Source organism: Apium graveolens, chromosome 8 (genome assembly GCF_009905375.1).
Source record: "Apium graveolens cultivar Ventura chromosome 8, ASM990537v1, whole genome shotgun sequence".
Classification (NCBI taxonomy): Eukaryota; Viridiplantae; Streptophyta; class Magnoliopsida; order Apiales; family Apiaceae; genus Apium; species Apium graveolens.
Window position 1 is genome coordinate 85,843,765 of NC_133654.1, and position 13,719 is coordinate 85,857,483.

Here is a 13,719-nt window from a genome sequence, read left to right on the forward strand (position 1 = left end):
TAAATAGAATGAGATGGCTCATTCTATTTACAGAATTTTGGTTTTGTGAAAACCCTAGCCTCCATCTTCTTCCTCTCTCTCTCCCCCAAAAACTCCATTTTATAAAAGCTCGGTTTTATAAAAAGGTTCATCGAAGATGATCGTTCTTGGTGGATACCGGTAGAGTGCTTCACACACTAAGGAGCAACTGCTAGCACTCCATTTTTATAAAGCTTCGATTCACAAGGTATGGTTACGATTCCTCAGTTTTTCCCTTTTATACGTTTTTTTATATGTGCGGTATATGGTTTTTACGGAATAAATGTTATTTCACGCTTCCGCTCATCCGTAAATTCCTTCATTGGCATCAGAGCTAGGTTCTGCATATAGAGATTCATATAAAAAAATTCAGTTTTTTTATGCATGTATGGATTTATTATGATTTTTGCAAGTTTATTTGGATTTAATTATGAATTAATTCGAAATAATTTTTGCATGAGATTTTGACTACTGATCTGGGTTCTACAAGTGTTGTAGATCATCTATGTATTTTTTTTCATAATTTTGTGATGTGTAGATTATTTGTTATGAATTTTTAAAATTGTTTTATATAAAAATTCATGAAATAATTATGCATGTGAATAATTATGATTAAAATTTGCACAAGGACCCATGGCTGATTTGATAATTTTCTGCTACTGCCTGATTTAAGAAATCATATTATTTTGATTTTTATTAATTTATTAATTAAATATTAATTAATTTATTAATAATAGTATTAAAATAATAAATTAATAAAGAATTATTAAGGAAGGGAGTTAAAGGAAAAAGGGGGTTACTTTTTTTTTGTAACAGCAGGAAAGGAAAGCAGCAACGGCAGGTAGGTGCAGCAGATAAGAAAAAAAAATTGCAAAGCAACGGTCGGCCAGGCGCAGGCGCGTGTAGCGCACGCGTTGGGGGTGTCGCGCATTCAGGGAAATCGTTACATCTTGTTGCACACTCACTGAATGCGTTACACATATTATTGGCCTAACCGTTCTGTAACGCATTGCCGGAATGCATTAAAGCCCTTGTAACGCGTTCCTGTAATACGTTACAGCCTGTCTGTCCATATTAAATTTAATTTTTTGGGAGTTTCGTAACTCCATTTTGGGCGTGCAATATATCATTGGATTCATTTTTCCGAGACGGATCTAATGGAGTGGTCAAATATTTTTTATATAGAAAAGTGTTGAACTGTTTATATTCCCGAAAGTGTTTTAAAGCATGTTTTAATTATTTTAATTACTTTTTAATGCTATAATAAATCCATACATCATTATATCAATGTGTGACATGATATTACTTGCATGCTTACTTGTTTATTTATTTTTATGTATGAGATATATGCCTATGTTTACCATGTGATGATAGATTTAGGTGAACTTAAATCAATATAAGGCGTGCTCTAGAAAATCTAGAATAGGAATCATTTCTTGCCTTAACAATAATATTATGAATACAATCATGAGATTCTTGTGTTTATGAAACACGTAATTAAATATGAATTTTCAATTTTGAGAGAAAGGATGATTCTGTCAAAAACAGATTTCGAAAGTTCATTTCTGATTTCGAAAGTTCATTTCTGATTCGAAAGTCCCATTGATCTATACTGTAATAATAATGGAGCCATTGCACAGGCTAAAGAACCTAGATCACACTCCCGGGCTAAACATATACTTAGGAGATTTCACCTTATTCGAGAGATTAATGAAAGGGGTGATATACACATATGTAAAGTGCACACAAATGATAACATTATAGACCCAATGACCAAAGGCTTGTCGCAGCAGAAGCACGATGGTCACACTAGTTCCATGGGTATTAGATATATGGGTGATTGGCTCTAGTGCAAGTGGGAGATTGTTAGTGTAGGTGCCCTAGAGGCAATACATTATTCTTTTATAATCTTTATGTCAGTTGATCATTCAATAAATGTATTTATTACGACCTTAATTACTGCGATATTTTGTTAGCATAATAAATGTCCTTAGAATCATGATACAAATTGTATAGTTTAAGTACATGACTTGAACTTGAGATTATATAATATATCATATTCTTAAAGGTCCCTAGTCGAGTATTATTATATAGGACAATAATAATACATAGATAGACTAGTATGTTGTTTGACAAGATAATCACGTCTCATTGGTTATAAGTATGGGGATACTAAAGTCAATACATAGGTACATGTGAGAGTACATGGTACTGGACAGATCCACAGTGAGATTCTTCATGTTTAATAAAGTTATAAGAAAGACTCACAGTGATAATGGTGTAACGATCCTTTGACTTGAAATCATTATATTTCTATATGAGGATTAATATACTTTGACTACATTAAAAGTTATTTTTGATCGGGTGATGATAAAAGTGGACATCGGACATATCATGAGTCGTATGAGAAATATGAATGATAGATAAAGAATTTAACCCTCCTATAATTAGGAGAGATATTATTGGCCTCTTGATTGAGTGAGATTATAAAAGCATGGCCAGGCTCAAATAATGATTTGTCTCAATAATCTACTCATGGATCAAGTAAACCCGGATTAAATCTTGAAGAGGATGACTAAATACATGCCTCGAGTTTAATCTATAATATGTATGGTTAAAGGGATTATATTACACGAAAAACATTAATCACGAAAGGTTTTATCTAATCACGATTTAATTGTTGTTTAATTGGGTAACAATGATGTATTACTAGATACCGCTCATCGTTTATAATTTTATTAGAGAATAAAATTATTGCCAATTAAATAATAGCCTATAGGGTCGCACAAATAGAGCACTTAATGGAATAGTTAATTTAAATTATGGATTTAAATTAATTGATGATTATTTGAATTTTATTATAATTAAGTAAGACTTAATTGAGATAATATAAATTTGAATTAAAAGGAATGTTTTTTCCCATAATAATTAAGTATGACTTAGTTATTAATTAAATAATAGAAATTCGTTTTTATTATTTAATCCAATACCTACTAGGGTTGGGCTTTGCTGTTATGGGCCTTTTTAATCAGCCATTATAAATACATAATGATAGGTTAAAGAGGGTGTACGTTTTTGAGAAAACCCTAGCAGCAAAGAGAGGCAGAGGCAATTCAGATCATCAAGAAGGAGGTTAGTACATCCATTCCGTAGTCAAGTTCGTAAGACGTTCTTGAAGGTGCTCGTATGGATACCATAGAGGTGTTTCTCCGAGAGGTAGACACAAAGCGTGATAGCTAGGATCTCCGTTGAGTTCATGAAAGTTACGTGTTTACTGTATTTTTACAAGTATGCATGTGTGATGAGTCTACCATGATAACAGTTATGTTATATGAGTCTGCCATGATAACAATGATGTTATATGAGTCTGCCATGATAACAGTTATGTTATATGAATGATATGATGAATCTGTTAATGATCTATATGATGATACTAGTATGTTTAAGATCTGCCATAACTCATATGTATGCGATCTCTTATAATATGTATACTGATACATGTTTTTGGTAACTGGGATATGGGTCATGTGTATACTGATACATGCTTCTGCAATAGTATTTTGATACATGTTTTGCTAGTATTCTGATACTTGATTTTGCAAAAATTTCCGCCATCGGGGGGCTCGCTGCGCGTGCTTAGGGTTTCATTTTTAATTTGTGCTTATGACATATGCTTTACTTATTTATTATTCTTGATTGGATCATGATAAGTGATAAATAGTATGTCATCTTTATATGATCTATAATGCTCTTTAATGGTTACTTGAGCATGGTCCATAATTATGGCCTTAAGACCTTAGTTGTAATGGTTTATTCTTTTGGATTGTAATAAATATGACTTGCATGTCATTTTCTATTTGTAGTTGTTTTATCTCGAATGTAACTCGAGTTCTTTTGTAAGTTCATTAGTATAATTCTTAATGTAACATCCAAGAAGGATAAGGGAACAAGGAGGCATCCTATGTAGGCCAAGGAGACAATGGAAGTAATAGAGAAGACATATGTAATAGTTATTTTTACACCATAGATTGACCTTGATCTTTTCATTAGCCTGAAAAGATCACATAGGATTGGGCCATAACTATTGCACGTTTACTTTACGCACTTTTCATATGATGTATAAATAGTATGTGTAAAGTAGAAAATGCATGTTTTAATTAGATTAATAATGCATGTATGTATTAGATACATCACCCATGCCATGCCTTTAAACAAGATAAAATCTGTAACGACTCAAGATTTAAAATCAACAAACAATCATGAGATTCTCGTGTTTATGAAACACAGAAATAAAATACAAATTTTCTTTATTTCTGACATGGGGCGATTTTGTCAACAACGGGTTCATAGAACTTGTAAGGCTGTGGGTTTTAAGCGAGACCGATGTGACTCCTCCACTACCTGGAAATCAAACCATTGACGAGTATTGATTTGAAGTATTTTATTCAAGGAAAAATTGGGAATCTCTTTATGATGGGATCATGATCGTTCTAAATTAAAAATCCCTAAGTAAAAATATTAAGTTTTAATCAGATGCTTTCCAATGAATGAACACTCATTAAATCCTAGATCGATAAGGGGAAGGGCTGTCAGTGGCAAGGGACTCCTATCTATCATGGTGAAATGCGACGAATATAAACGGTTATATTCGGACGTTGTATCATTGGGTCTAACTTAACCGAGTCATGATAATAAGGTGAATATAAACGGTTATATTCAACTATTATGAACTTAGAAGCATAGAATTTGGTTAAAAATCTATTAGATAGATAAGATCAATTGTTGTTCACCAAATTATCCAAGAATTATATATGATATAATTGACAACTGTTGTCTACCTAAATAATCATGGTTTAAGGATACCAGTGGTTGACTTAGACCATGACGAAATATGGATCTTGGCTCACTAGAAAGATTTATGGGATATACTTTCTGAATTAATAGTTAGGGCTATTAATTTGATAAAAAAATAATGGGAGATATATTATGAATATATCATAATCATATGAACATAAAATTTTAACTCAGACAATCTAATGTTTATTTTGCGCTTTTATTATTGTAGATACTGAGTAATGGCAAACAACACAAACACACTATCCGTACGTTCAGTCCTTGAGAAGGACAAGCTGACAGGAGGAAACAACTTCCTAGACGGGCAGAGGAATTTGAGGATTGTCCTCAGGCAGGAGCGCAAGCTTCATGTCATTGATATTCCTCCTCCAGGCCCCCTTCTTGAGGGTGCTACAGCTGATGAACGAGCAGCACGCACAAGGGATGAGAATGATGCAAATGATGTTGCATGTCTTATGTTGGCAACTATGAGTGCTGAGCTTCAAAGACAGCATGTGCATATGGATGCATATTAATGAGCACTTGCAAAGCATGTTTACAAGCCAAACTCGTCAAGAAAGGTCAACACGAGTAAGTCACTTTTTAATTGCAAACAAGGTGCGAGTGAACCAGTTGGCCCACATGTTCTGAAGATGATTGGTTATATTGAGTACCTTGAAACTTTGGGTTTCCCGATTGGTCCGGAAACTGGTATTGACCTAATCATGAATTCTTTGAACAACAAATTCACTCAGTTTGTTGTGAACTACAATATGAATGAATTTGACAAAACACCTACTGAATTGTTGCATATGTTGAGAACATATGATACCAACATGAAGATAGCTGAACCTGCTCCCATACTGATGGTGGGAAATAAAGGTAAGGCCAAAGGGAAGGGAAAATGGAAGGGTAAGAAGAAGATTGGATCTGATTCTACACCCAAGACAAAGTCAGGTCCCAAAAAGGCTTTAAAGCCTAAAGGTGGTGTGGTGAAGGGTGAATGTCACTACTGTAAGAAAGATGGTCACTGGAAGAGAAACTATCCAATTTACTTGGAGGATCTGAAGAAAAAGAAAGCAGTTCAGATTTCTGGATCAGGTATTTATGTTATAGAAGTCAATTTGTCTATTTCTACATCTTGGGTATTTGCTACTGGATGTGCTTCTCACATTTGTATAAATGTGCAGGGCCTGCAGAGAAGTAGAACTTTGGCTAAGGGAGAAGTGGACCTAAGAGTAGGCAATGGAGCAAAAGTTGCTGCTTTAGCTATAGGGACTTATTATTTATCTATGCCCTCTGGGCTTGTTTTAGAACTAGAAGACTATTTTTACGTGCCTGCGATTCGCAGAAACATTATTTCTGTTTCTTGTTTGGACAAGAAAGGTTTTTCGTTTACAATAAAGAACAACAGTTGCTCTTTTGCTTTGAATGATTTAACCTATGGTGTTGCGCATTTATTTAATGGTTTATATGTTCTTGATTTAGATAACCCTGTCTGTAATATAGAAAAAAACGACTTAAAATGAATGAATCAAATCAAACATACCTCTGACATTGTCGTCTAGGCCACATAAATGAGAAACGCATATCCAAATTACATAAGGATGGATACTTGGATAAGTTTGATTTTGAATCATACTAAGAATGCGAATCTTGTTTGCTTGGTAAGATGACTAAAGCCCCTTTCACTGGTAAAGGTCAAAGGGCCACTAAACGTCTGGAGCTAATACATAGTGATGTATGTGGCCCAATGCGTGTAATGGCTAGAGGAGGCTACTACTACTTCATAACATTTACTAATGATTTCAGTAGATATGGGTATGTATATCTTATGAAGAACAAATCCGATTCTTTTGAAAAATTTAAAGAATACAAGGTTGAAGTAGAGAAGCAAATTGGTGGAGATGCAAGTATTAAGATCTTACGATCCGATCATGGGGGTGAATACATTAGCACCGAATTTAGAGAATATTTGAAAGAGTGTGGTATTGTATCACAACTCACTCCGCCAGGAACACCTCAATGGAATGGAGTTTCAGAGAGGAGAAATCGCACCTTGTTGGACATGGTGCGATCGATGATGAGTCATGCAGATCTTCCAATTAGTTTATGGGGTTACGCTCTAGAAATAGTGGCTTTCACACTTAACCGTGTTCCTACTAAGAAGGTTCAAAAGACTCCATATGAGATATGGAAGGAGAAACGGTCAGGCATGAACTTTATGAAAGTTTGGGGATGTAAGGCGTTTATGAAACGTCAAGAATCTGACAAGCTTGGACCTAAATCTGAAGAGTGCATTTTTGTAGGATACCCTAATGAAACAAAGGCGTATTATTTTTATAGTCCTTCTGAGCAGAAAGTGTTTATTGCTCGAGATGCTGTCTTCATGGAAAGATATTTTGTTTCTAAAAGAAACAGTGGGAGAACTATAGATCTCGATAAAGATCGAGAACCGCAAAATAACATTGAACCTGAAGTGGAATAAGAGAAGAATAATGATAATGCTCAACAAACACAGGTTGTTCGTAGATCTGGTAGATTTCGCCATGAGCCAGAGAGATATGGATTTCTCATGACTCAGTGTGGTGATTTGATGCTCATAGATGAAGATGAGCCTCTCACATACCAAGATGCTATGAACAGTCCAGACTCTAAGAGATGGCTTGAAGCCATGAAATCCGAGATAGATTCCATGTACGAAAACAAAGTATGGACTTTGGTTGATCCACCTGAAGGGGTAAAACCTATAGGGTGCAAATGGGTTTTTAAGAAGAAAAAGGGCATGGATGGAAATGTTCAGACCTATAAAGCTAGGCTGGTTGCAAAAGGTTTCAAACAAATTCATGGTATTGACTATGATGAAACTTTCTCACCAGTGGCTATGGTCAAATCTATAAGGATTTTACTTGCCATTGCAGCATTCCATAATTATGAAATCTGGCAAATGGATGTCAAAACAGCCTTCCTTAATGGAAGCCTTGAAGAGGATGTGTACATGACACAACCTGAGGGTTTTGTTGATCGAAGGAATGTTGGCAAGGTATGTAAATTGCGTCGATCCATTTATGGATTGAAGCAATCCTCTAGGAGATGGAATATCCATTTTGATGAAATAGTCACAGAGTATGGCTTTGTTCAAAACGAAGATGAACCGTGTGTTTACAAGAAGGTTAGTGGGAGCTATGTGGCATTCATAGTACTATATGTTGATGATATACTACTAATGGGGAATGACATACCTTCTCTAAAGGCTATTAAGACTTGGTTAGGGATCAATTTCTCCATTAAAGACTTAGGAGAGGCATCCTACATTCTAGGAATGAGGATCTATAGAGAAAGATCTAGAAGGATGATCGGTCTAAGTCAGAGCACATACATTGATAAGGTTTTGCATCGTTTTGGAATGCAAAATGCAAAAAGGGGATATGTCCCCGTGTCTCAAGGGATAACGATCTCTAAGGACCAGTGTCCGAAATCATTGGATGAGAAGGACCACATGAATAAAGTTCCATATGCTTCAGCAATTATCATGTATGCAATGGTATGTACTCGCCCAGATGTCTCGTATGCTTTGAGCATGACGAGCAGATACCAGTCTAATCCGGATGAAGGTCACTGGACGGCAGTTAAGAATATTCTTAAGTACCTGAAAAGAACTAAAGATTCACTTTTGGAGTATGGAGGAGAAGAGAAACTCGTTGTAAAAGGTTACACCGATGCAAGTTTCCAAACAGACAGAGATGATACTGTATCACAGTCTGGTTTTGTGTTTTGTCTAAACGGAGGTGCTGTAAGCTGGAAGAGTTCAAACCAAGAAACAGTAGATGATTCTAAAATGGAGGCTGAGTACATTGCAGCTTGTGAAGCAGCTAAGGAGGCCGTTTGGATTCGAAAGTTCATTTCTGATTTGGGAGTGGTTCCATCGATCGCAGATCCCATTGATCTACACTGCGATAATAATGGAGCCATTGTACAGGCTAAAGAACCTAGATCACACTCCCGGGCTAAACATATAGTCAGGAGATTTCACCTTATTCGAGAGATTAATGAAAGGGGTGATATTCACATATGTAAAGTGCACACAAATGATAACATTGCAGACCCACTGACCAAAGGCTTGTCGCAGGAGAAGCACGATGGTCACACTGGTTCCATGGGTATTAGATATATGGGTGATTGGCTCTAGTGCAAGTAGGAGATTGTTAGTGTAGGTGCCCTAGAGGTAATACATTATTCTTTTATAATCTTAATGTCAGTTGATCATTCAATAAATGTATTTATTATGACCTTAATTACTGTGATATTTTGTTAGCATAATAAATGTCCTTAGAATCATGATAAAAATTATATAGTTTAAGTACATGACTTGAACTTGAGATTATATAATATATCATATTCTTAAAGGTCCCCAGTCGAGTATTATTATATAGGACAATAATAATACATAGATAGACTAGTATGTTGTTTGACAAGATAACCACGTCTCATTGGTTATAAGTATGGGGATACTAAAGTCAATACATAGGTACATGTGAGAGTACATGGTACCCACAGTGAGATTTTTCATGTTTAATAAAGTCATAAGAAAGACTCACAGTGATAATGGTGTAACGATCCTTTGACTTGAAATCATTATATTTCTATACGAGGATTAATATACTTTGACTACATTAAAAGTTACTTTTGATTGGGTGATGATAAAAGTGGACATCGGGTATATCATGAGTCGTATGAGAAATATCAATGATAGATAAAGGATTTAACCCTCCTATAATTAGGAGAGATATTATTGGCCTCTTGATTGAGTGAGATTATAAAAGCATGGCCATGCTCAAATAATGATTTGTCTCGATAATCTACTCATGGATCAAGTAAACCCGGATTAAATGTTGAAGAGGATGACTAAATGCATGCCTCGAGTTTAATCTATAATATGTATGGTTAAAGGGATTATATTACACGAAAAACATTAATCACGAAAGGTTTTATCTAATCACGATTTAATTATTGTTTAATTGGGTAACAATGATGTATTACTAGATACCGCTCATTGTTTATAATTTTATTAGAGAATAAAATTATTGCCAATTAAATAATAGCCTATAGGGTCGCACAAATAGAGCACTTAATGGAATAGTTAATTTAAATTATGGATTTAAATTAATTGATGATTATTTGAATTTTATTATAATTAAGTAAGACTTAATTGAGATAATATAAATTTGAATTAAAAGGAATGTTTTTGCCCATAATAATTAAGTATGACTTAGTTATTAATTAAATAATAGAAATTCATTTTTATTATTTAATCCAATACCTACTAGGGTTGGGCTTTGCTGTCATGGGCCTTTTTAATCAGCCATTATAAATACATAATGATAGGTTAAAGAGGGTGTACGTTTTTGAGAAAACCCTAGCAGCAAAGAGAGGCAGAGGCAATTCCAGATCGTCAAGAAGGAGGCTAGTACATCCATTCCGTAGTCAAGTTCGTAAGACGTTCTTGAAGGTGCTCGTGTGGATACCATAGAGGTGTTTCTCCGAGAGGTAGACACAAAGCGTAATAGCTAGGATCTCCGTTGAGTTCGTGAAAGTTTAGCTCTTGAAAGGTATGATTCGTTATCTCCATAATCTGCCCATAATTATACATGGATCCTGTTTTCGGGTTTCGAAATTTTTGTTTTATTTATGTTTATCCGCTGCGTTTTATGCCTTCGGAACCCAACAACATCAGAGCTACGTGTATAAGGGGCTAATTTGGTTACGTGTTTACTGTATTTTTACAAGTATGCATGTGTGATGAGTCTGCCATGATAACAGTTATGTTATATGAGTCTGCCATGATAACAGTTATGTTATATGAATGATATGATGAATCTGTTAATGATCTATATGATGATACTAGTATGTTTAAGATCTGCCATAACTCATATGTATGCGATCTCTTATAATATGTATACTGATACATGTTTTTGGTAACTGGGATATGGGTCGTGTGTATACTGATACATGCTTCTGGAATAGTATTCTGATACATGTTTTGCTAGTATTCTGATACTTGATTTTGCAAAAATTTCCGCCATCGGGGGGCTCGCTGCGCGTGCTTAGGGTTTCGTTTTTAATTTGTGCTTATGACATATGCTTTACTTATTTATTATTCTTGATTGGATCATGATAAGTGATAAATAGTATGTCATCTTTATATGATCTATAATGTTCTTTAATGGTTACTTGAGCATGGTGCATAGTTATGGCCTTAAGACCTTAGTTGTAATGGTTTATTCTTTTGGATTGTAATAAATATGACTTGCATGTCATTTTCTATTTGTAGTTGTTTTATCTCAAATGTAACTCGAGTTCTTTTGTAAGTTCATTAGTATAATTCTTAATGTAACATCTAAGAAGGATAAGGGAACAAGGAGGCATCCTATGTAGGCCAAGGAGACAATGGAAGCAATAGAGAAGACATATGTAATAGTTATTTTTACACCATAGATTGACCTTGATCTTTTCATTAGCCTGAAAAGATCACATATGATTGGGCCATAACTATTGCACGTTTACTTTACGCACTTTTCATATGATATATAAATAGTATGTGTAAAGTAGAAAATGCATGTTTTAATTAGATTAATAATGCATGTATGTATTAGATACATCACCCATGCCATGCCTTTAAACAAGATAAAATCTGTAACGACTCAAGATTTAAAATCAACAAACGATCATGAGATTCTCGTGTTTATGAAACACAGAAATAAAATACAAATTTTCTTTATTTCTGACATGGGGCGATTTTGTCAACAAGGGGTCATAGAACTTGTAAGGCTGTGGGTTTTAAGCGAGACGGATGTGACTCCTCCACTACCTGGAAATCAAACCATTGACGAGTATTGATTTGAAGTATTTTATTCAAGGAAAAATTGGGAATCTCTTTATGATGGGATCATGATCGTTCTAAATTAAAAATCCCTAAGTAAAAATATTAAGTTTTAATCAGATGCTTTCCAATGAATGAACACTCATTAAATCCTAGATCGATAAGGGGAAGGGCTGTTAGTGGCAGGGGACTCCTATCTATCGTGGTGAAATGCGACGAATATAAACGGTTATATTCGGACGTTGTATCATTGGGTCTAACTTAACTGAGTCATGATAATAAGGTGAATATAAACGGTTATATTCAACTATTATGAACTTAGAAGCATAGAGTTTGGTTAAAAATCTATTAGATAGATAAGATCAATTGTTGTTCACCAAACTATCCAAGAATTATATATGATATAATTGACAACTGTTGTCTACCTAAATAATCATGTTTTAAGGATACCAGTGGTTGACTTAGAACATGACGAAATATGGATCTTGGCTCACTAGAAAGATTTATGGGATATACTTTCCGAATTAATAGTTAGGGCTATTAATTTGATAAAAAAATAGTGGGAGATATATTATGAATATATCATAATCATATGAACAAAAAATTTTAACTCAGACAATCTAATGTTTATTTTGCGCTTTTATTATTGTAGATACTGAGTAATGGCAAACAACACAAACACACTATCCGTACGTTCAGTCCTTGAGAAGGACAAGCTGACAGGAGGAAACAACTTCCTAGACTGGCAGAGGAATTTGAGGATTGTCCTCAGGCAGGAGCGCAAGCTTCATGTCATTGATATTCCTCCTCTAGGCCCCCTTCCTGAGGGTGCTACTGCTGATGAACGAGCAGCACGCACAAGGGATGAGAATGATGTAAATTATGTTGCATGTCATATGTTGGCAACTATGAGTGCTGAGCTTCAAAGACAGCATGTGCATATGGATGCATGTACTATCAATGAGCACTTGCAAAGCATGTTTGCAAGCCAAACTCGTCAAGAAAGGTTCAACACGAGTAAGTCACTGTTTAATTGCAAACAAGGGGCAAGTGAACCAGTTGGCCCACATGTTCTGAAGATGATTAGTTACATTGAGTACCTTGAAACTTTGGGTTTCCCGATTGGTCCGGAAACTGGTATTGACCTAATCATGAATTCTTTGAAAAACAAATTCACTCAGTTTGTTGTGAACTACAATATGAATGAATTTGACAAAACACCTACTGGATTGTTGCATATGTTGAGAACATATGAGACCAACATGATGACAGCTGAACCTGCTCCCATACTGATGGTGGGAAATAAAGGTAAGGCCAAAGGGAAGGGCAAATGGAAGGGTAAGAAGAAGATTGGATCTGATTCTACACCCAAGCTAAAGTCAGGTCCCAAACAGGCTTTAAAGCCTAAAGGTGGTGTGGTCAAGGGTGAATGTCACTACTGTAAGAAAGATGGTCACTAGAAGAGAAACTGTCCAATTTACTTGGAGGATCTGAAGAAAAAGAAAGCAGTTCAGATTTCTGGATCAGGTATTTATGTTATAGAAGTCAATTTGTCTATTTCTACATCTTGGGTATTTGCTACTGGATGTGCTTCTCACATTTGTATAAATGTGCAGGGCCTGCAGAGAAGTAGAACTTTGGCTAAGGGAGAAGTGGACCTAAGAGTTGGCAATGGAGCAAAAGTTGTTGCTTTAGCTGTAGGGACTTATTATTTATCTATGCCCTCTGGGCTTGTTTTAGAACTAGAAGACTGTTTTTACGTGCCTGCGATTCGTAGAAACATTATTTCTATTTCTTGTTTGGACAAAAAAGGTTTTTCGTTTACAATAAAGAACAATAGTTGCTCTTTTGCTTTGAATGATTTAACCTATGGTGTTGCGCGTTTATTTAATGGTTTATATGTTCTTGATTTAGATAACCCTGTCTGTAATATAGAAAACAAACGACTTAAAATGAATGACTCAAATCAAACATACCTCTGGCATTGT